General features: G+C 37.3%; 1 long non-coding RNA gene across 1 annotated transcript in view; it reads left to right on the forward strand.

Moving 5' to 3' along the window:
* The window catches only part of LOC120776664, a 193,176-nt gene that overhangs the window by 434 nt on the left and 170,677 nt on the right, over positions 1-22,065 (forward strand). The window lies entirely within an intron of this gene.

Raw genomic sequence — 22,065 nt, forward strand, 5'->3', positions numbered from 1 at the left:
TAAAGTGATACTCACCCGTTGACTTTGTGTTTTGGTGCTTTTTATGATTGCTGCTGATCGCTGATTGTGTTTGCAATGTTTCAGCAATCAAAATTACATATTTGTCATTGACACAAATAACTTTCAAATTGCATAGTTTTCCTCGTCTCTTTTGCTCTGGCGAATGCCGCTGCGAAGTCACATGTTGTTGTTGCTCTTTTGTTTTTCCAAGCACTCGAGTAGGAATTTTATATACGCTTAATTACGAACACATTGGGGTATGTGCACTTAAAGATTTTATATGTTTATGGACTTTTGGGAGATACTGTATGCTTGAGAGTTGAAATTATGCTGTTGTTTTTGTGAAAGTAAGGAATTTTAATCCTACTATGGAACTCATTTCGACATACTGTTGTGAACTGGAATGATTTTCTAAAGCTAAAAGAAAGAAAACAGAGATAAATACATCTTGATCATGGAGGGTCATAAGAAGCATGTGCCGCGGGAGCTCTGAATTTCTATCTTAAAGAAAAACTCGGAAATAAAGTAGTGCGAATTCAGTTGGTTTAAAGAAATATTAAGTGTTTGTTAGGGACATGAAGATTATTTGCATCTGACATACATATACTTACAAGCTTAGATCACTTTTTGTTAATGCCGTAACTAAACCTAGGCTCTTGAGAAGTGCCAAGAAGATCCGACGTTTTCGAGCCAAACTTTGTTCAGCGATTGGGCCGTTTCTGGCCAAAGGGGTTGGAAACAAACAAAAATGCCGCATTTGAAGAGATTCAAGAGCTGTCATTTCATCCAGAAAACCCAACGGTTTAGCATGGTTTGTGAGCCGGTGGAATCATCGGTCCATATTTCTTCAAAAATGATGCTGGTGAGAACGTAAGAGTTAATGGAAACCGTAAACACGCCATTACAACCGACTATTTGATATCTGAATCATGATCTCGGGGACATTTGGTTTCAACAAGACGGCGCCACTTCCTACACATCGCATCAATCAATGGGTTTAGGTAGAGAACACGTCGGTGAGTCGTTCACGTTTTGAACCGGTCGATTGGGCACCAAGATCGTGTGTTATCACACCGTTATACCTCTTCGTGTGCGGATATGTAAAGTCTAAAGTCTATGCGTACAATCATGTTTCGAATCAGGCCTTGGAGAAACACAACGCGCGTGACATTCGCCAATTACCAGGCGAAATGTTCGAAGGAGTAATCGAAAATTGAACTCAACGGATGGATCATCTGAGGCGTAGCCGCGACCAACATTTGAATGAGATAATCTTAAAAAAATAAATGCCAAAGAATGTACTTTCGAATGATAATAAACATTCCCAATTGAATTTGAATTTCTGTGCTTTTTCTTTAAAAGAAAAGGATGAAACCTAGAAATGGCTGACACTTTACGTAGTTCTTATGTCATTTCTTTTGATTCTTAATAGTCGGCAAATGTACTCATTATTGCTTATTGAGCAAGTCAGGGATTGACTCCTCGAAGCATTACTTCACAATCTTCGATAAAACCTTAAGATACGTTAGCGACCACAGCCGGTTGGCTGTCTGAATCGGGTTTTATCTAACACAACTTAATAATTTTGCTGGTCCAATTCATCTTCTCGTGAGACTTTTGGTCCTTTAGCTCAGCAATTCTCTAAAATATAGAAATATTTGAAAATAATGAAAGATTAGGGATTAGTACGTACCTGATTGCTTTATTTGAGACTCGAAGTAAACAACTATTAAAACCAGACAGTGAGATTATGTAAGTGCCCACTAATTGCAAAGGCACACTGTTAAATTGTTTCTTCTGAGAGATAAAACCAGATCTAGAAGGACGAAAAATTCATTAACCGCTATGAGGCAGCATATATTAATATTACTGTTAGCTCCTCGAAGCTAAAGTATAACTGAAACCTCAAATCTGAAAACACATGAAAACTCTTTGAATCATCGTTCACTCACTTTACTGAACCTTACTAATATGCCAGATTTTTTTATATCAAAGGCAGGACGATCAACCACAGAGCACGTTGAGAACAGTTAGACAAGCTAATTGTTAAGAGGCCTTTGCCTGGGTGGTTGATACTCCTGTAAAGCAAAGACGGATATCACCACCTGACAAGAAAAGCGATAGAAAGGACTACTCGTTAAAGGCAAAGCCTTTGGAAATCCAGTGGACGAGACGAAGGAAAAAATGATCTTTAAATGCTTGACATCCAGCTATTAGCAAATTAGAAAAGGAAATTTGTACTCGACGAAAAAAATTAGTCTGTATATATATTTCGGGAGAATGGATTATAATAGGTATCACAAAGACATTTGTTTTATGTTCGAAAGAAATAATTAAGGTCTTTCGGTAAATAAAATTATGATCTTCGGCAGAATTCTTTCCATGCAACAGTTGTTCACTGCCTGTAAATCCGGGTTTGTGATAATGAAAAAGTGGACTTGTACGGACATTAAATTCAGTTCATGAAGACTACAGATAGAGTACCGAAAGGAGTGCCACAAAGAAACGACGTTTTTTTGCAGAATCGATTGGATAGCTACAGTGCTCCTCAAATATAAGAGAGTGAACTCATTTCTTAGCATTTTGGAAAAAAGGTTCCGGTGACAGTATTCTGTTAAAGGTAACAAAAGTTAGTTCCACGAATAAAAATACTTTCACGAGGTAGTAAAATAACCAATTGCTGTAAAGGACTTCAATCAACGTGATTTTGAAGGAAGAGTGTTAGTCGACATTGTACATAGATTCTTTGGGGAGATAAATCTTTTTGAACCGTCAGCTGAATTTTGCTTTAACCGCTTATTTGAAAGTTAATTAAGAAATTGAGCGGATAACTGTTCGAATTATCGCAATAGAACGCGCGAAAAATGGCTTCTAATGCCGACTTCGCTAGTAGCTTCGGGAATTCGTTCTTTAGCACCGTAATAAACATATGTACATATGTATATCGCCTACTATTTTAGAACCCTTGCTGAATACGGAGGTTCGGTTCAGAGATAAAAAGAAGATATAAAGAGTTTAGAAAGCAGTCAAATAAGATTCTTCGATATGCCAAGTATATTTCATACAGATACAAATTGGTGTAATTCTCACCTAGCTTATTGGAAAGTTAGTATGGCATTATACAACCTACCCTCAGAGTAAAGCTTTAGGTGTAGTCAAATTCAATGGTTTACTCCCAACAAGTGCTCACATTTGGAGGAACATCGTCATTGCTCTGCCAGCGTCATATTTACAACTTCATTCGTTCATCGCTGTTGGTGTTGTTGTTGCCGATGCCATCACTACTATTATTGACTTTATTGTCTTATCTATCGTCATACGGCACTTTGCTTGCTGTGATTCATACATACATACATATCTACATACATACAACCGAATGTCTACGCCGGAATGTACTCGACGCTTCGTACGCTCGTTCGTTCATTCAGCTAACGCTCGTGTTGCGTCGCGTCACATCGCATACGCTTACAATGACCCACATTTTCGTTGGATGTAAACAAAGATGACCTGGAAAAGCTTTGTTTGTAAACAACGATTTTCGTGTGAAACGTCGACGGCACTGTCACCGTCGGCCCCGCTGCGTTGTCATCGCTTGCGCTCGCGGCTGACTGCCTGGCTGACTGTCGGCCAGCCGAGCCGTTGCGTTCGCTCGCAACTTTGCCGTTTGGTGTTGCGTGGAATGTCGTCGCTGCTTGCTTGCTGCTAATGGAAGACGGCACGCAGCGCGGCGGCCAATTCAATTTTAGCTTATACGCTTAATTAAGGTGCAACGCTGCGCGGTGACTGGCGGTGAGGTGCGCTCGGTCGATAAACCCCTCTCGCGTTAATGGCGGGTTTTCCAACGTCGTTAATGCGTCGTTTTTCATGTTTTTCGTTGGCTGAGTGCACTTAGCGGCATTGTCTGCCATAGATGCATGCGTCGATAGCCACATTAAACAGCATATATGTATGTACATATGTGTATGTGTGTGTAGTTAAATACAGCCATCATTGGGTTGCAATTTTCCAACGCATCGCCGTAAAAACATTGAAAACAATGAACTGCTGAAAAATATTGTTTGTAATTGCGGCGAAAACGTCATTCCGACAATTATGAGACAATAACAAGGTGCTTACAGTCGTCAACGAAAGTTGGTGTACACAAATTTTATACATATTTTCAGTAAGGAATGTTACCCTACTAGGTCGTTTGTTGGCGGGAAACTCACTAAAAAATACGAGCTCCTGAAGGCGGTAAAGTCACGCGGAGATCAAGTTTTCATAAGTTTTCATGAGAGCTTTGTCGAAACAATCGGAGTGTTCTTGCCAAATTGGAACTTTTTTTTTACATAGTTGCCACGTATCTGACTGATAGTACGATTGACTTTAATATGAAAATGAAGTAATAGTGAAGGCCTTTCTCTTCTTCTGCTTCACCCAGCGGTTATTTGGTCGAATACTCTCAGAACGGGATTGGGTTGTTTTATCCGTTCGGCCGACATGACCTAGCCAGCGTTGCCGCTATCATCGTTCCATCGATTGCGGTATTCGCTGTTGCCAATGTGCAAAAAATCACAAATCTTCCGCAGAACCTTTTTCTCGAAAACTCATAACGCCGACTCATCAAATGCTGTCATCGTCTACACCTCTGCTCCACATAGCAGGACGTGGTTGAAGAGTGACTTACATAATTTGGTCTTCGTTCGTCGAGAGAGGACTTTACTTCTCAATTGCCTACTCAGTCCGAAGTAGCATTTGTTGGCAAGAGTTATCCTGCGTTGGATTTCGAGGCTGACATTGTTGCTGGTGTAAATGCTGGTTCTCAGATAGATGGAATTATCCACGATTTCGAAATTAGGACTGTCAACAATGACGTGGGAGCAAAGTCGCGAGTGCGACGACTATTTGTTTGATGACAGGAGATACTTCATCTTGCTCTCGTTCACTACCAGACCCATTCGCTTCGCTTCCCTATCCATTCTGGGGAATGCAGAAATAACGGTGCGGCTGTTGAAGCCAATGACAGATAGTTGATTGAAGAAGTCGCACGAAAGGGAGTCGCCTTGTCTGAAACCTCGTTTGGCATCAAACGGTTCGGAGAGGTCCTTCCCTATCCTGACGGAGCTTTTGTTATTGATCAAAGTCAGATTACACAGCCGTATTTGTTTTTCCTTTTTGTGAGCAGCTTTGAAATCGTCGAAGAGGTGTATGTATCGCTCCTCTCTTAACGGGTATTTTCCAAGATTTGGCGCACGTTGAATATCTGTTCTGTTGTTGATTTCCAGGCTTAACTCCCCACTGATAAGGTCCAATCAGTTTGTTGACGGTGGACTTCAATCTTTCACACAATACGCTCGATAGAACCTTTTATGCGATATTAAGGAGGCTTATCCCCCACGATAATTGGCATAGATTGTGGTGTCTCCCTTTGTGTGGATTGAGGAGAGCATACATAAATTCTTCTTCATGGTCGGGCAATGGAACGTCTGCTCCATCGTCATCGATTAGGGAATCGGATTCTCCACTCAAGACATAAAAATGAAGTTCCAGTTATCGCTTTCTTAAACTACACAGGAAAGTTGTCAGTTTTTCGTGAGAACTTAGAGATTGGCGAAACGATCAAACAATTGTTAGAATTACATAATATAGATCACTTCAATCCAAGAGAGCGAAAATTTCAGGCAAACACAACACTTTAATGAAGAGTTTACATCCTCTTTTGTAATACTATTAAATGGAAAGAGATATGACTAACTTTTATATGGCCAAAGTGCAGTAGTTACCTTGTCATAGACTACTGAGCGGCGCAGATAAGTTCTAGGCACCACTAAATTCTCTATACACTACTGTTGACCATAGAGTTGTACTTCGCCAAATTTAAACTACATTTATAAATAATTTCATATATTGCCATTACCTCCATATAAAAGAAACTTAGTGGCCTTACTCGAATGGAGTCCTTTTTAAAAGGTAAGTACCGGGTGTAGCAAATGTGTAATTCCTTAAGCGCTCATTCTTACTGTGTCAAGGTGTACCAACAATTCGTTTTCTGTTTATTGACTTTGCATCGACTGCCATTATGTGGCATACAGCTATACACATATACATATGTATGAATATGTACGTGTATATGTACATACATACATATCTGGTGCTTAAAGCGGCCATGAGTTGAGGTATTTGTGGCAATGCATGGCCACTCGATTTTTCGCGATTTATTTTTAGCTTTTTCACATTTGCGATTTACATCAATTTAATACATTTAATGTGATTTTTACGCCGTTTTGTTTTGATATGTATTTTTAGTGTGATTTTCGATTTGCAAATTTATTTGCTGCAATATGTTTATAAGCACATTAGGGTGGGCCTACATCTATCGCACATCAAAACGCTAAGTATTTGCGGGGTATTAAGACAGTGAAGTGGATAATGTTTACTTTGTATTTTTAACCATTAAAAATAATTTTTTTGTTCTTTTTTAAATTATTAATTTTACAAATATCTGGCAACCTTGCAGAAATATTTTTGTGTTAAAACTTATTTTATGTTTTTAGATAGTTTTTAGTGAAATTTCTTTTACATAACTAATTTTCTGAAATTTTTTTCAATTTTAATATTTAGATGGCAACCCCATTGACAAATATGATTTACCAAATTCAGTACAAGTTACCAAGCTTTTGTTATAAAAATGTGTTCTGACTGTTAGGCGAATGAGTAACCCTTTGGGGTAGTCTCAAACATATGTAGATATTTAAATATAAGATTTGTGAATGTAGCAACCCTGCTTAACAAACTTGATTTCATTGAAATATACTTAACTAAGACTCGATATTATGAATAAAATGATCAATTATTTGTATACGCTAGCTTTAAATTGGATTGATTTATAAACAAATTATTATCGATTACTGAACTTATCGATAAATATCAGCTTTAGTTTTTAATTAAAATTCTGTTATTATATGATTTTTTAATTTTTAATGAAATTTTTGTAGAATTGCTCATAACTCCAGAAGTTAAATTTCTAAATATTTATCGATAATGAAATATATCGATAACAAATACTTAAAGCTTTTATTTTTTTTTTACTTTTTTTACAACCATTCATGACAATTTTCTTAGCTCTAAGCTATAAATTTCTAAAAAAATTTCGATGAAAAAATATATCGATAACATAGATTTAGTGTTTTTGTTTCTAAATGATTTGTATTTTTTATACAACTTTTTAAGACAAATTTCTTAACGCTAAATGATAAGTGTTAGAAAATTTATCGATAACGAAATATATCGATAACATAGATTTATGGTTTTTGTTTTTAAATGTTTTGTTTTATTTAGAAAACTTTTTAAGAAAATTTCCTTAGCACTAAATGTTAAATGTTTAGAAAATTTATCGATAACGAAATACATATGTATATCGACATCATAGATTTATAGTTTTTGTTTTTAAATGTTCTATTTTATTTAAAAAACTTTTTAAGAAAATTTTCTTAGCACTAAATGTTAAATGTTTAAATATTTATCGATTACGACCTACATATGTCGATAACATATACTTTAAGTTTTTGTTTTCAAAGGATTCTAATTTTTTATAAAATATTTTGCAAACAATTTTTTTTTTGCTCTAACTGATAAATTTCTAAATATCTAACGATAACGAAATATATCGATAACATAGATTTAGCGTTTTTGTTTCTAAATTATTTTTATTTTTTATACAACTTTTTAAGACAAATTTCGTAACGCTAAATGATAAATGTGTAGAAAATTTATCGATAACGAAATATATCGATAGCATACACTCTAATTTTTTTTGTTTTTAAATTTTTCTATTTTTTATAAAATTTTTAAGATAATTTTCTTAACTTTGAATGATACATTTTTTAACATTTATCGATAACGTGGTATATCGATAAAATAGATTCTATGTTTTTGTTATTAAATGATTCTAATTTCTTTATAAAACTATACACGAAAATTTATTGGCTCTAAATGATACATTTTTAAATATTTATCGATAACTGAATGCTTCAATAATAACTTTTATATTATTATTATTTTTTATTTTTTTATGAATTTGCTTGCTAAAAATTTCGATAATTTTTAAAGCATATTAAGCTTGTGCCATTGTATGTAGTACCACCCTAGTGCTAGCATATATTTGCTAATAAGTAAACCGTTTGCAGCCGCTGCTTTGGCGTCTATTTAGCTAATGTAGTTTGTTGTTGTTGTTGCCCTGAAAACCAAATTGTGAATTGACTGACATACTTTAGCGCACTTCCACGTTGTATACACACACACACACACACACATATACACCTATTGCCACCTACTTTTGTTTCGCATTTGTTGTCATTATTATTATTGTTTTTGTTGTTGTTGTTGTTGACGTTATTATGATTGTTTTGCCGCCGCTTCTATTTGCTATAACTATTATATCTAATGTTTTGCCCCGCTATTTTCATGCCATTCATTGATGGCTGAAGCACTTCAAAAAATAGTACAACCATACAACAACAACAACAACAACAATGCCAACCAAATGAACAACAGCAAAATTAGCAACAACTACAGTGCGAAATTTGTCAATATATTTGCAACATGCAAAGTGGCAAATTCGGTACACTCGCTCGCTGGCTGTCGGCTGTCGGCTGCCTTGACTCGCCCACCGCCACCTCATTCACCACAATCGCGTCACCACACCACCGCCCCACCGCGCCTCACCATGCACCAGCGATTCGACACTGCGTAGTTATGTGACCCAAATTTAATTGTTGTTTTCATGTCTTTGAACTGCTTTTGCGATACATTTTCGTTACAACGTAGTAGTCTTTGTTTGGCTGCAAGTATGTGTGTGTGTGTTTGGATTTGTTTTTGGTAAATTGGTGTTATTGCGGTGTAAATTTCTGTATTTCTGAGTAATACTGACAGCGCACAGATAAATGTACGACCGCATAACAACAGCATATGGCCAATTGGTGCCGCCAACTTTTGTTGCCAAATTTGGTCTGCGATTTTGTTTGGCATTTTTGTTGTTGTTTTTTCTTACTTTGTCGCTGTTGTGTTGCGCGCAAATGGCAGGCAAGCGGACTTTTTGAGATTTCACACGTGAGTCACCCACCTGAAGTGACACAGCCGTGGCGAAATGGACAGTTTGCAAGCGGCTGAAAATAATTAACAAATCTAAATGAATTAGTGGGTAGGCTGCAAATAGCGTTGCCATATTCATACCACAACGTAAACATGTATGTACATATATACAAGTCTGCAGTATCTGTGTGAATGTACTAAATTTGATTGGTAAACAAAGGCATGAGCAATGAAGACGAAAACAAATTATAACTCAGTGAAAATCTCATCTCTGTTCTTGCTATTCTTAATTGGAATTTGAATCATTCAAAAATTCATAAAATAATTTTTTTTTTAATTTATATACTTTATAGTTCTGGTCAAGACTTTAGCTTTACTATTAAGATAAGGGCTTGTCATTAGGTTTTAGAAATGATCTCGAATGAATGAAGAGGCTTAATTTTCGACTAACTTTTAGAGCAATAGCGACCATATGCCAGTAGTAATGCGCCGAATATTCTTTTCCTGGGTCGGATGAAAGCATGCCCGGCTGTTGGAACCTACTTAAGTGTGCTCTGACCAATCCAAAAAAAAGGGGGCACCACAATCTGCAGCAACTGCCGTGGGGTAAGCCTCCTTAATATCGAATATAAGATTCTACCAAGCGTAGTGAGTGAAGGAGTGAAGCTCACCTTCAACAAACTTATTGGACCTTATTAGTGTGGCTTCAGAATTTGAAAATCTACAATCGACCAGATTTTCACTAAGTGCCAAATCTTGGAAAAGAATCGTGAAAGGAAAATCGACACACACCACCTTTTCATCGATTTTAACCCTGGACGTGCTTTCTTAGTCGATTCGACAAACAATCATTGTGATTTGCAAACAGCAGCAAAATAACGATGCCCCTCCAAGGTTAAGGCCGCCTTCGATAGAACGAAAAGAAACTGCCACTAAGCCGCTGATGTAGAGCAACACCAAAAGCTCCATTAGGATCGGGAAAGATCTCACCAAGCCGTTGGATACCAAACGAGGTTTCAGACAAAGTGACTCCCCATCACACGACTTCTTTAATCTACTCCTGGAGAAAATGTTTCGAGCTGGAGAACTAAATAGAGAAGGTTCCATCTTCTATAAAAGTGTACAGCTGCTGGCGTTCGCCCATCATATTGCTATCATTGTCCTCAATAACTGCACTCTCAGTTCTGCTTTCTCCAGACTGGATAAGAAAGCGAAGCGTATGTGCTTGGTTGTGTACGAGAACAAGATGAAATATCTTCTGTGCGTACTTGCGACTTGGCTCGCATGTCACTGTTGACCGTCATAACTTCGAAGTCGTTGATAGTTTCGTCTATCTTGAAACCAACATCAACACCAACAACAAATTCAGTCTTGACATCCAACTTCGGACTGAGTAGGCAAGGGAATAGTAAAGTCACCTCTCGACGAACAAAAACCAAACTCTACAAGTCCTTCATCATTCGCGTCCTGCTAAATGGAGCGGAGGCATGGATAATGAGATCCGCAAATCATCTGATGAGTCGGCCTTAGGAGTGTTTTGCTGACGATTTATGGACTTTGCGACGAATACCGCAGTCAATGGAACGATGAGCTGTACGAGACCTCCACTACCAACTACGTTCAACCACGTCCAAGTAATGAACAACAAACAACAGATCTATGTTGCTAGCTTCTTCACAGATTAGCATCGTTCAGGGTTCTGCATCGTACATATTTGTATTCGATTGAGCACAATTGGATACTTTCAAGGCCGCTTTTGCCTCAAGATACATACATACATATGTTTAATATAGCACGGGAAACAAAATCCAAATACATTGTTGGCTGCAGCACAATAAGATGAGATTTTTGTTTTAAGTTCAATTGAAAGGCTCGACTTTAGTTGAAGTAGCTGGGAATATTGGGCTCTTTGAAGCGTGAATAGAGCACACTTAAATTTCACTCGACAGGCTTCACTTTGATCGACCATATTTTACATAATAGCTGATGTCCGCACTCTGTCCACTCAGCACCACTGTGTCTAAACTGTAATCTATTAAGATCTACTAATATTAATTATAACTTTTCATCCGGATAAATATCGTCCGAATTGTTCCCATTCTTCATAGTCAGGTTAGGGATAGCAATGCAGTTACATATGATTAGAGACGAAAGTGGAACTTATAAACTGATGTCAAGTGAAAGTAATTAGTGAAAGATATCTAGTATTTCTTTAAGTTAGTCAATATTTATTCATTTGTACTACAACACCTATTAGAGAGTATTGGACAATCTCAACAGTCCAGTAATGAACCAACTGGAAGAAACAAACGGAGCTCCTGATCGTTCCCAATCCGAAGTTATTGAGGTTGAGGTACCCGCGCTAGCAAACTCATTAGTCTTACAGTATCCTGCAATACCGCCGGGGTTAGGCACCCAAACCAGTCTAATCACAAAATAGCCTGATGCTAGAGATAGATAAGGAGTCTAGACATCCTTTTACTAGTCTTGAGCTCACAGTCAGCGAACTCAAGGCTAATATTGCTGCCCAACTACTTATCTGAGGGGATAGTCTGAAAGAGGCTGCGCTCCGGACGCTCTCGAATAGTAGATCTACTGCTACAGTTAGGGTGGCCACTTCCGCTTGGAAGGCGCTGCAGTGGTCAGGAAACCTAAAACTGGAGCTAATGGATATTTTCCAACAGTTTATTCGTCCACCAATCTTCCCCTCTCTATTTCTAAAGAAAATCTAATAAAACCTATCCTTTTTCTCACATATCCAAAGCTAAGCTGTCAACTAAGTATATCTTGAGATACTCCACTCCAATGGACAATACAATATGATGACTCCATTTAATAATGTCACCAAAAGATTAAGGTTACGATGCTCAATTGGAAAGCTTATGACCTCGAACAACACTTAAACAAGCAATTCATAGCCGATTCCTGGCTTTTCTCTCCGCAATTTGGCACGGCTTCATTTTCATTTGATTTCTATCGCCGATTTCTAAACTACAAAGCCATATACATCCCAATAACAACATATTATTACTTACTTCTCAATTTCACTATCGATACCGTTATTTGCATATTTTATTATTATTATTCGGCTTATTTTACAAGCAATCTAAAGCCTCCATATAATACAAACACCAACAATGTGGAAACATACGGTGCGCCGGCTTATGAACACGAGTGAAACCCACACAGCGGTATATGTATGTTTGTATGTAGGCATATCTGCCTGAACGCCAGAGGCGCGAATGAACCCGAAAAACTTTGTTGGATAATAAAATTTTATTTGGTTTTCGATTGGCCAAACAACGTTGATCGCTTCCTCTATGCATTGTTGATAACTTATTGAACCCTCGAGTGGAGTGGAATGGAGTTGCCGCACTTTGTTGCAAGCCGATGCAAGAGATTTGTGCTACAATGTTGCAAATGCAACTGCTTTGATGTTGTTGTAGCGGCTGCAGCAGCAGCGTTGGTGGCACTTTTTCACAAGCCTAGTTGTTTTCGGTTCGTCGACATATCGAGTACAATAGTAGACTATAACGAGTGCGGCATTAGAGAGGTACATGAAGAGTGGAGCTTTGTAGAGAACCGCACTCCTGGCGATCGTTTTGAGGAGTGTTCACCAAGAAATGTTGTTAAAAATGTGAATATATGAATTCCGTATGTGAAAGAAAAATATTCAATGAAAATTAGTTGAATTATCGATTACACTACACTTGGTCTTCTAAATTAGAGCTTTTATTTAAATTTCTATTTCTCTCAATAAGTAATAAAATTGCGGGTTCTAAGTCATTAAAAAGTTCTTCCGAAATTGCGAGCTTTTGTAAGTTCCATAGAACTTTAAAAGCTTTTCGGTTAATTATTGCAGAAAATTTTTAATTAACACCTATGTATATAAGTAAGTGAAGAATACAAAATGGCAATTTGAGCTAGCCGCTAGTATATAGGGAAAGCTTTTGTGAAAAACATCTTAAGTACACCGATAGATCTTAACTATTAGCCTATCATTAATATTATAAAAAAGCTCCCAATTAATACCATGAGCTTTCTCCAAAGGTAAAAAGTCTATTTATCAACACTAAAAAAGCTTCTGATTTAACTTTTCGGAGCTCAGTAAAAGCTTTTGAGAAATTTTGCTTAAATTTTTGTTGACTGACTTCATTGTTTTACATTACTAATAGTATAATGATTTATTACTTTCCTTTTTGCTACCATCATTTTAGTATTGGTGAGTTTAGAAAGCTTATTAAAGCTTTTCAAATGAAATGATAATATTGCACAGCATTTCATTATTTGATGAATTCCAAGCAATCTTGTTATCCTTTTCGATTTTCTATCATAAATTTAATAATGATAAGCTTATAGAGCTTTTTAAAGCTTTTCAGTTTTTTATAAATTTATCTGCCTAGGATCAAACTTATGTGAGGACTGATTATTTGTCTAAAATTAACTAATAAACATACTTTCTGATTTTCTATCTTCACTTTTTTAAGCTTATAAAGCTTTCGATAGTTTTGTAATTGATTTAAAGTAAAATTTTAAGCAATAAACTGTTTGCAAATTCTAATTGCTTGCATTATGTTTATTATTAGCGATTCCTGATTACAGTATTGGTAAGTTAAGAAAGCTATCAAAAGCTTTCCAACAGAAATTGTCTGCTAAGCATTAAACTGTCTGATGATGTCATTTTCTACATTCTTATTGATTTTATACTATCAGTTTAATTCTATATTATCAGTATAATATTACGGTATTGGTAAGTTAAAGAAGCTTTTAAAAGCTTTCCGGCTGAAACTGTCCCTTAAGCATTAAACTGTCAGCTGATGTTGTTGTCTACATCCTTATTGATTTTGTGTTATCAGTTTTACATCGGTAAGCTTATAGAGCTTTTGAAAGCTTTAAAATAAAATAGATATTATCACTATTGCTTAAAAAATATGATAAATTTTGGGTAGTTGCTTGCTGGTTTTATTTCCTTTTTTAATTATTAAAAACTTAAGAGAGCTTCTAAAAGCTTTTAAAATAATAAAAGAATTATATTTTATACATATTATATTATTATAGATTAAAATTTTGTTATATCTGATACAAATATTCCAAATAGTTAAGTTATTTGTACGCATTTTTGTTTCCTTTCTTTATTATAATGATATCAATAATTATTGATAGGCTCTGAGAGCTTTTTTAAATTTTTTTACCGATGTCTAGTAAACTTATAAGCATTAAACTGTTTGAAAATGGCTATCGTTATTTACAATATTACCGATTTTTTTCCTGGAACACATTTTAGTTTCCCTTCTTCATTATTGGTAGGCTCCGAGAACTTTTGAATTTTTTTTACCGATGTCTAGTAAACTTATAAGCATTAAACTGTTTGAAAATTGCAAATTTTATTGTTATTTACATTATTTCCGATATTTTTTCTGGAACACAGTAAGTAAGCTTAGAGAGCTTTGGAAAGCTTTCTTATTGTTAACAAGTAAGCAATCTTTGCATCAAACTTGAAATAAATCGTAATTACTTTCATTACGTACACAATCTCAGTAAGCTTATAAAGCTTTCTGTCTGACGACAAAGAAATAAGTTGTTACTAAAGATACTTGATAAATTGCGTGTGGCTTCTTTATTTACTGAAATAAATGTTTAAAATAATGTGAGCTTTTAAAAGCTTTCAAAATCTGTTTGAAAAAAACTTAATTTTTCAGTTTATTAGTGACTTAATGATATGTAAAATTAGATACTTGCGTATTATTCATGCAGCAAGAGTGTGAAACATTTTCATTAATCTGCATTTTTGCAGACCTTGTAAAGCCCGCGTAATTCATTATGTGGTATTTAATAATATTTCTTTCGCACCACTGATAACTCGCCTTACAATGTCGCCAAAAAGCAAAGGTATTTCTCATTTAAGTACGGAAATATTTTACGGTCGTTGGCTGGCTGTCGTTCGTCCCTCACGTCATCAGCGCAACGGCCAACTCTTAGACGCGCTCTAAAGCCATCTGCATTCTGCGGGCAATTAAATTTTAATGGGTCGAAATATTAAAGGAATTTCAAGTCTGCTCACAAATCGTTTGATGGCAGCGCTGCCGCAGCCAAAAGTTGATAGGTGACGCTTGGGAGCGCTGCCACCCCGTGAGCGCTCATCCGCCGAACGACGCGGTGCGGCACGGTGCCGTGGTGGCATGCAGCTTGGCATGTGAATTGGCGAAAGTTGCAAATTTAATTTCACAGAAAATATGGTTTTCGCGGCAGACGGCCGATGGCGTGTAACTAACACATGCACACACACAAACTTTATTGCTTTATATACATATTTCGGTCTTGTTGTTGGTTTCATTGTTCTTTTTATCTAAGGTTATTAACAAGCTTCATTTATGGAAATCACTTACAAACTTTGCACCATTCACACACAATCACACAGTTTATGTTGATAAATGTCATTCATATTTGCTCGCTTTTTGTTAAGTTTGTTTGTATATATACATATATATGTGTGTGTGTGTGTATTTATGCGTAGGTACTTAAACAAGCTTAAGTGGCGTAAGAAAGACCAAGTAGACTCATTCACAAAACCATTGAGGAAATCATAATAAGAGTGTCGTTGGTGAAAGTTGAACAATTAAAGCGTAGTCGGCGAGTTAGGGTTGTTAAATTAGCGGGATGGCAAATAGTTAACAATGCGACTACAATGTTTTTACCGCCTACCATATGTGTACATACATATGTATGTATGTACAATGACTTCCATATTTTCCTACAAAAAAAAATGGAAAAACGTTAACTTTGGTTGCATTGAAGTTAAAATACAGTTTGCATGTAAAGATATGGATCGTACAGTTTGTATGGCAGCTATGTATTATAGAAGCCAGATTCGAACAATATGTTGGGAGATTATAGCGTTGCCTTGGATAATAACCCATACCAAATTTCGGGAAGATATCTCGTGAAATAAAAATGTTTTTTTTTACTAAGGCTTGATTTTGACTGGTGAGTTTATATGACAGCTAGATGCTATAGTGATTCGATCTGAACAATATTATGGGAGATTTTATGGTTGACTTAGATAATAACCTATGCTAAATTTTATCGCGGTATCTTTGCAAATAAAAAGGCTCTTCATACAAGGACTTGATTTTAAACGGTCAGTTTTTATGGCAGGTATATGCTATAGTAATTCGATCTGAACAATATTTAGGGAGATTATACTGTTGCCTCGGACAATAATCTGTGCCAAATTTCGTAAATGTATCTTTTCAAATAAAAAAGCACTCCATATAAAGACTTGGCGGAACTGGCCTCTAATACACCTGCAGGCAATTCCAAAGTCAACATCTGCATAGACAGCCAGAAGTGTCTTGGGGAGCAATCGCCAGTGGAAAGTGTTGCCAGAAGGAAGAAACTTCACGAGCCCAATGAAATACTGGACGAGATTGCCAAGAATGGTGTACGGCTAACACCGGAAAACGTGATCAAAATTCGGAAACCTATCCATCGACGTTCTGGACAGTAGCATGACAAAGAAAATCAAAACCCGATGGAACGAGCTACTTGAGTGCAAAACTGCAAAAGCCATTTGCAAAACGGTGGATCGGAAGTACACAAAATTCCTGTCGGCACTCGATAGAAGAGACTGTAGAAACATGATGGGAATACTAACTGGTCACTGTTCGGAGGGGAGACACGCAGAATGGGACTGACAGAGCGAGAAGGCTGTAAGAAATGTCTAGAGCAGGCACCAGAGAAAAAATGAGGCCGCAGCGTCTTTTAAAATTCACGTCAAGCCCAGGCATCCAAAATGATGACTACTTCAGATGGACCTAGCTACTGAACTAGATCTGGTAAAGCAAAGGACCAGAACTGGTATAGGCGTGGCTTACTGGCCTATTCGATTAATCTAACCTTTATAAGTCTACGACGTTTCCTTCTGTGTATCACAAACTTTTTGGAAAACTTAATATAATATGTTCCGTGTATAAAAACCCAGCAGTATTCGTGGTACAACCTCTTTTTATATTTAACTTCTCAGCTCTTCACATCTCAGCAGGCTTTAACTTTGCGATACCAAAAAAAAAACTTAACATTAGCTAGAGACCGCTCAACAATCCGTTTGAATTTTACAAAAGTGGACAATCCTAGCAGCTTCTATTCAAGATTTCGTATTCTTCATCTGCATTGAATTCATTTAACCCCACGGCAAATTCATCCGTTATAATCGAATTGTAAGGTAATACTAAATTAACTAAGATATATTGGTTTGAGTTCGACTTGTTCTCAACGTTCGGTTACTTTCCTTGGTTCCTTGGGTTGATGTTGCTAATGGATATATGCCAAATAAGGTCAAATTCCCAGTTAGATTTAAGCACTGCTGTTTTACATATTTCTAAACACTATAGGTCTTCAGAATATAGTAAAATAATGATTTATGATTTGTTAGAACTAGCTCTATTAGCACCTTGTTCTCTGCTAGGAAGTTACCTTGATAATAGTCAATTAACGTAACTGTTTGGAATACAGACTTTGAATACGACCTTGCCAAGACCTTGGGATCACCTTTGATAAATCTAAATTATTTGCGAATATTCAGAAAGCAACTTTTCTTCAGTCAAACTGGTGGATTACTGCCAAAATGCTTTCAAACCATTTATTCACTTATGACGTCGTTTCCAATTAAGTTTTTTACAAAATGAAAGCGGTTCCTTGGTAGAAAATGTATGAAGCTATTCCCAAAGACCGATAAATTGCATGAACGCTTGGAATATAAAAATGGCTCGTTTCACCGCGATGGATCCAAGCCTAAGCTTAGCTTATCTAACCCCAAGATGTTTGGTAATACTTGTATTGAGCGCCGCCTTTTATTTCCCAGCGTCCATACTTCTTCACTATTCCACTCAGCCTACAACACTGTTTTTTTGTCTCACAACCTCAGCAAATACTTAACAGTAGACTTGAATGCAAGCCTAGTTATTGTAATTTTCCGGTTAACTGCAATTATAAAAGCAAAATTACTATATTTTTCCTTGCCGCATGCGGGAAACAACAAACCACAGCAAAACTCGCTGCAAAAACAAAACAAAAACATTTGTTTTTTCATTTGTTGTCACGGCCGTTGCGGCCCACACTTACTTCGTCTAAATATGCCGGCTTCCCACTGAGCGACTTGCAGGGCTGAGGTACGTCCATCAACGATCGCCCCGGCACGAGCTGTGCGCCCAGCCGACGGCGGCGATGTCATTAAAGACTGTGAGTCTCCACTGTGGGTTTTCTTGTAGTTTTTACTTTGCCACTCAAGCAGATCGTGCCCAATCTATTGGCGTACACAATTCTGGATTTACATAAGTATGTAGAAATGTACTAGCAACAATATGCCACTCATCTGCAACAATGTTGCAAATTTCGACTTAACGGGTTCGCAACTGGGGCGAAGAAACCATTCCATACATCTACTTATGTATGACTTCATTTTTGTAGCGACGGTAAGACGTCGTGTTTCATGGAACACTGCTTGTATATCACGTCGGTGCCCAGATAAGTAAGCCAATGGACAAATTGGCTGTTGAGCGGGCAGAGCGGGTCACGTGGCGTTTGAGATGTATGGAGCTAGCGGGTACATTGGCTGCTTTGTGGACTTCTGAAGGCTTTATGGCAGAATTGCGGCAGCAAGCGTTGCAAACGTTCGGTCGTCCCTCTAGCCAATGGTTGGTAATTCATTCTTCTGGTCTATTAGTCGATCAAGGCGTTGGTTGTTGCTGAGGTCCGCACCAGCCGGCGCAAGTGGAGCTCAGCTCAGCGTCAGTAAATCGTCACGGAATGACTGGCCACCAAATGACATGACGCAAATTTGTATATACTTACGTGTATATTCGTAGACATATGTCTGTATGTATGTATGTATGTTCTTTTCGTTCGGCTTAGTCGCTGGCTTGGGCTTGTGCCTTCTGGTGCGCATGCGTGCAACAAGCAAAGCTATGGCGTGCAAGTAATTACGACAAAGTCAAGTTTAAATATGGGCATTTCAAATAAGATTTTTACATTTCCGTTATTATTTTTAATGTCTTTTAGTAGTGGCGACAGCGACTTGTTTGCCATGGTAAAGTGAACTCAGTTCTGTGAAGTAATATCCACGTACGGTAGAGAGCTTCAGAGGCTCAGCTCAGTTTTGGTTCTCGCATATGAAAATATGTATTAATTTTCTTCTTCTTCTTAAATTACTCTTAAATGGTCGAAAGGAACTGGCTAAGCCTTTCTGTTAGGTTTACGATTGACAGCAGTAAGCTTTGCATGTGATAATTTTCAGCGGACTCAGTTCTACTATCGGAAGGTCTCAGTGTCAGTAGTTCTTCAACAATCTGGGGCTTTCATAGAAAAATATGGTTGGCGTAAAGGTTTGTGAGCTATGCGCTACCCTCTAAACATTTATACGGATGGCGCGAAAATGGACAATGGAGTTGGTGTGGGAATATACTGTCCAGATTTAGGTATAATTCAGCCTATAATTACACCTGCAGAGTCAATATCTACGCAGACATCCAGGCATCCAAGTGTTGTTAGAAGCAAACAACTTCACTTATTCTGTGTGCCAGCCCACAAAGGCACCGGGCGCAATGAAATAGTGGACGAGAATGACAGGAATGGTGTACGGATAAGACACGAAAACGTGATGAACAGTGCGAAACCCAATGTTTAGAGCTAGGCATCAGAGAAACAATGGAGCACCTCTTTTCCCATATTGGCAAGACTACGCTGTAAGCATCTGGGATCCTTATGATACACTGAAGAATACCGAAAGTGAGGCCACAAAGTCAGTTAAAATTCGCGTCAAGCGCAGGCATCCTAAAGGATGACTACTCCTCATGGACCTAGTAACTGAACTCCATCTGATTAAACTAATCTAACCTACTTTTTCCTCAATATTATCATGAGACCAAAAATAAATTCGTGCTTCAGTGTTTGGTGCTTAGCAGGTTGGGATAAGGATCCTTCACTTTACTAATATATTCAGGGGAGAAAAAGGCTACGTCTCAGATGATCCATCGTTTGAGTCCAATTTTCAATGACTCATTCAAGTATTTCGACTGGTAACTGGCGAATGACACGCTTAGTGTTTTGCTCTAAGGCCTGAATCGAAGCGGAATGGTCTGTATAAACTTTACACTTTACATATACCCATACGAAAAATTCTAACGATGTGATGTCACAAGATCTTGGTGGTCAATTGACCGGCCCAAAACGTGAACTTATCTGCTCACCGAAGTGTTCTCTCGATAAATCGATAGATTGATGCGATGTGTGAGAAGTAGCGCCGTCTTGTTGAAACCAAATGTCGCCGAGATAACGAGCTTCAATTTCAGGCACCAAATAGTTGGTTATCATGGCGCGATAGCGGTCCCACCGACATCATTTTTCAAAAAATATGAACCCATATTTCCATCCGCCCCCAAACTACAGCAAACCGTTGTTTTTTCTGTATAAAATTTGTCACAAATGCCGCAGTTCTGCTTGTTGACATATAAATTGAGCCAGAAATGAGCCTCATCGCTGAACAAAATTTGGCTCGAAAAGAAAGAAAATAGCCCTTAGAGCGAAGCGATGTCGCTTGGGTAGGACGAGTGGCTTCAGTTCTTGCACAAACTGTATTTTGTAAGCTTTCAATTTAATATCTCGACGTAATATGCGCGAAGTCGTTCTATTGGACTAAATCCAAGTTGCTCCGAACGCCTCCGAATCGACTCTCCACGGACACGATTTTCGTGTACACTCTCAGGTACAGCTGTTATATTTTCTTCCCTGCGTGCTGGACCTGGTCTATTCGGTCTAACATTATTCAATAATGAATGCTCAGCTCAAGCTGGGTGATACTGTTGCGAATAGTATGCTCAGTGATTCATGGTTTCGATTTAGCACTGGGCAAACATTCGAGAGGTGGTCTGAATGCTATGATTTTGTCCAGAGTCAAAATTCTTGCTTGAAGTGCAGCTCTGAACTCCTCTTCAACAATTCAACGAAATATCTTCACGAAATTTAACATGGAATATTTCAATATTATATTCAAGGCAACACTGCGATATCTGCAGAAACTTTCCAGATCGGACTATTATGGTATATAGCTGTCATACAAACAGAACATCGAAATAAAGTGCTGGTAAGGAACACTTTTTTGTTTCATGAGATATCTTTAATAAATGTGGCTTGGGTTATCGGCTAAGGTCTTTGAATAAATCATTCAGATCGGCTCACCATAGCAGCCATAGCCATACCAATTGGCCCATCAAAATCAAGTTCTTGCATGGAAACATTTTTATTTGTGTAGGGTATTCTAGCTTCAGTGCAACCTAATCCAACATTTGTTTTTATTTTTGTTTTCACCGCACAATTGCTTTTTCCTTGAAAATTTTAATAAACAAATAATTCAGTGATTAATCATACACCAATGCTTTGTTGCTTTTGTTGCTTTGGATGACAGTAAATAAAGTGATGTCACAGAAGCGGCGAGTGCAATGACAATAAGCCAACACCGCGGCAAAAACAACAACATGAACGACCTAGAATCCATAGAGACAGCTCATCGATGACTTAATCAATGTTTGTTTGTATATAAACGTAAATTTATTTATAGATATGCATAAGTATGTGTTTTTATATGTATGCATGTGTCAGCTTAACGGCAGCTTGCAACAGCTGTGAGGCATTTGCATGAATTGTTAATTAAATGCTGCGCGCAAAGCAGCATGAATGGGCAGCTTACATATGTATGTCTATATATACAAATATGACTGAATACATACATACAGACAGACATACATATAGGCATTTCTATTTTTGTAGTTTACAACAAACTGCCATTTTGTAAATGTTTTCACGCTTTGTTATTATTATTTTTTTGTTTTGGGGCAAATTGCCTGTTGGCGTCATAACAAACGAGCGGACGGACACATATTATTTACATACATACATATCTACATATGTATGTCCATATAAAGTTATAATGCATTTATTTAAGTC

Source organism: Bactrocera tryoni, chromosome 5 (assembly GCF_016617805.1).
Source record: "Bactrocera tryoni isolate S06 chromosome 5, CSIRO_BtryS06_freeze2, whole genome shotgun sequence".
NCBI lineage: Eukaryota > Metazoa > Arthropoda > Insecta > Diptera > Tephritidae > Bactrocera > Bactrocera tryoni.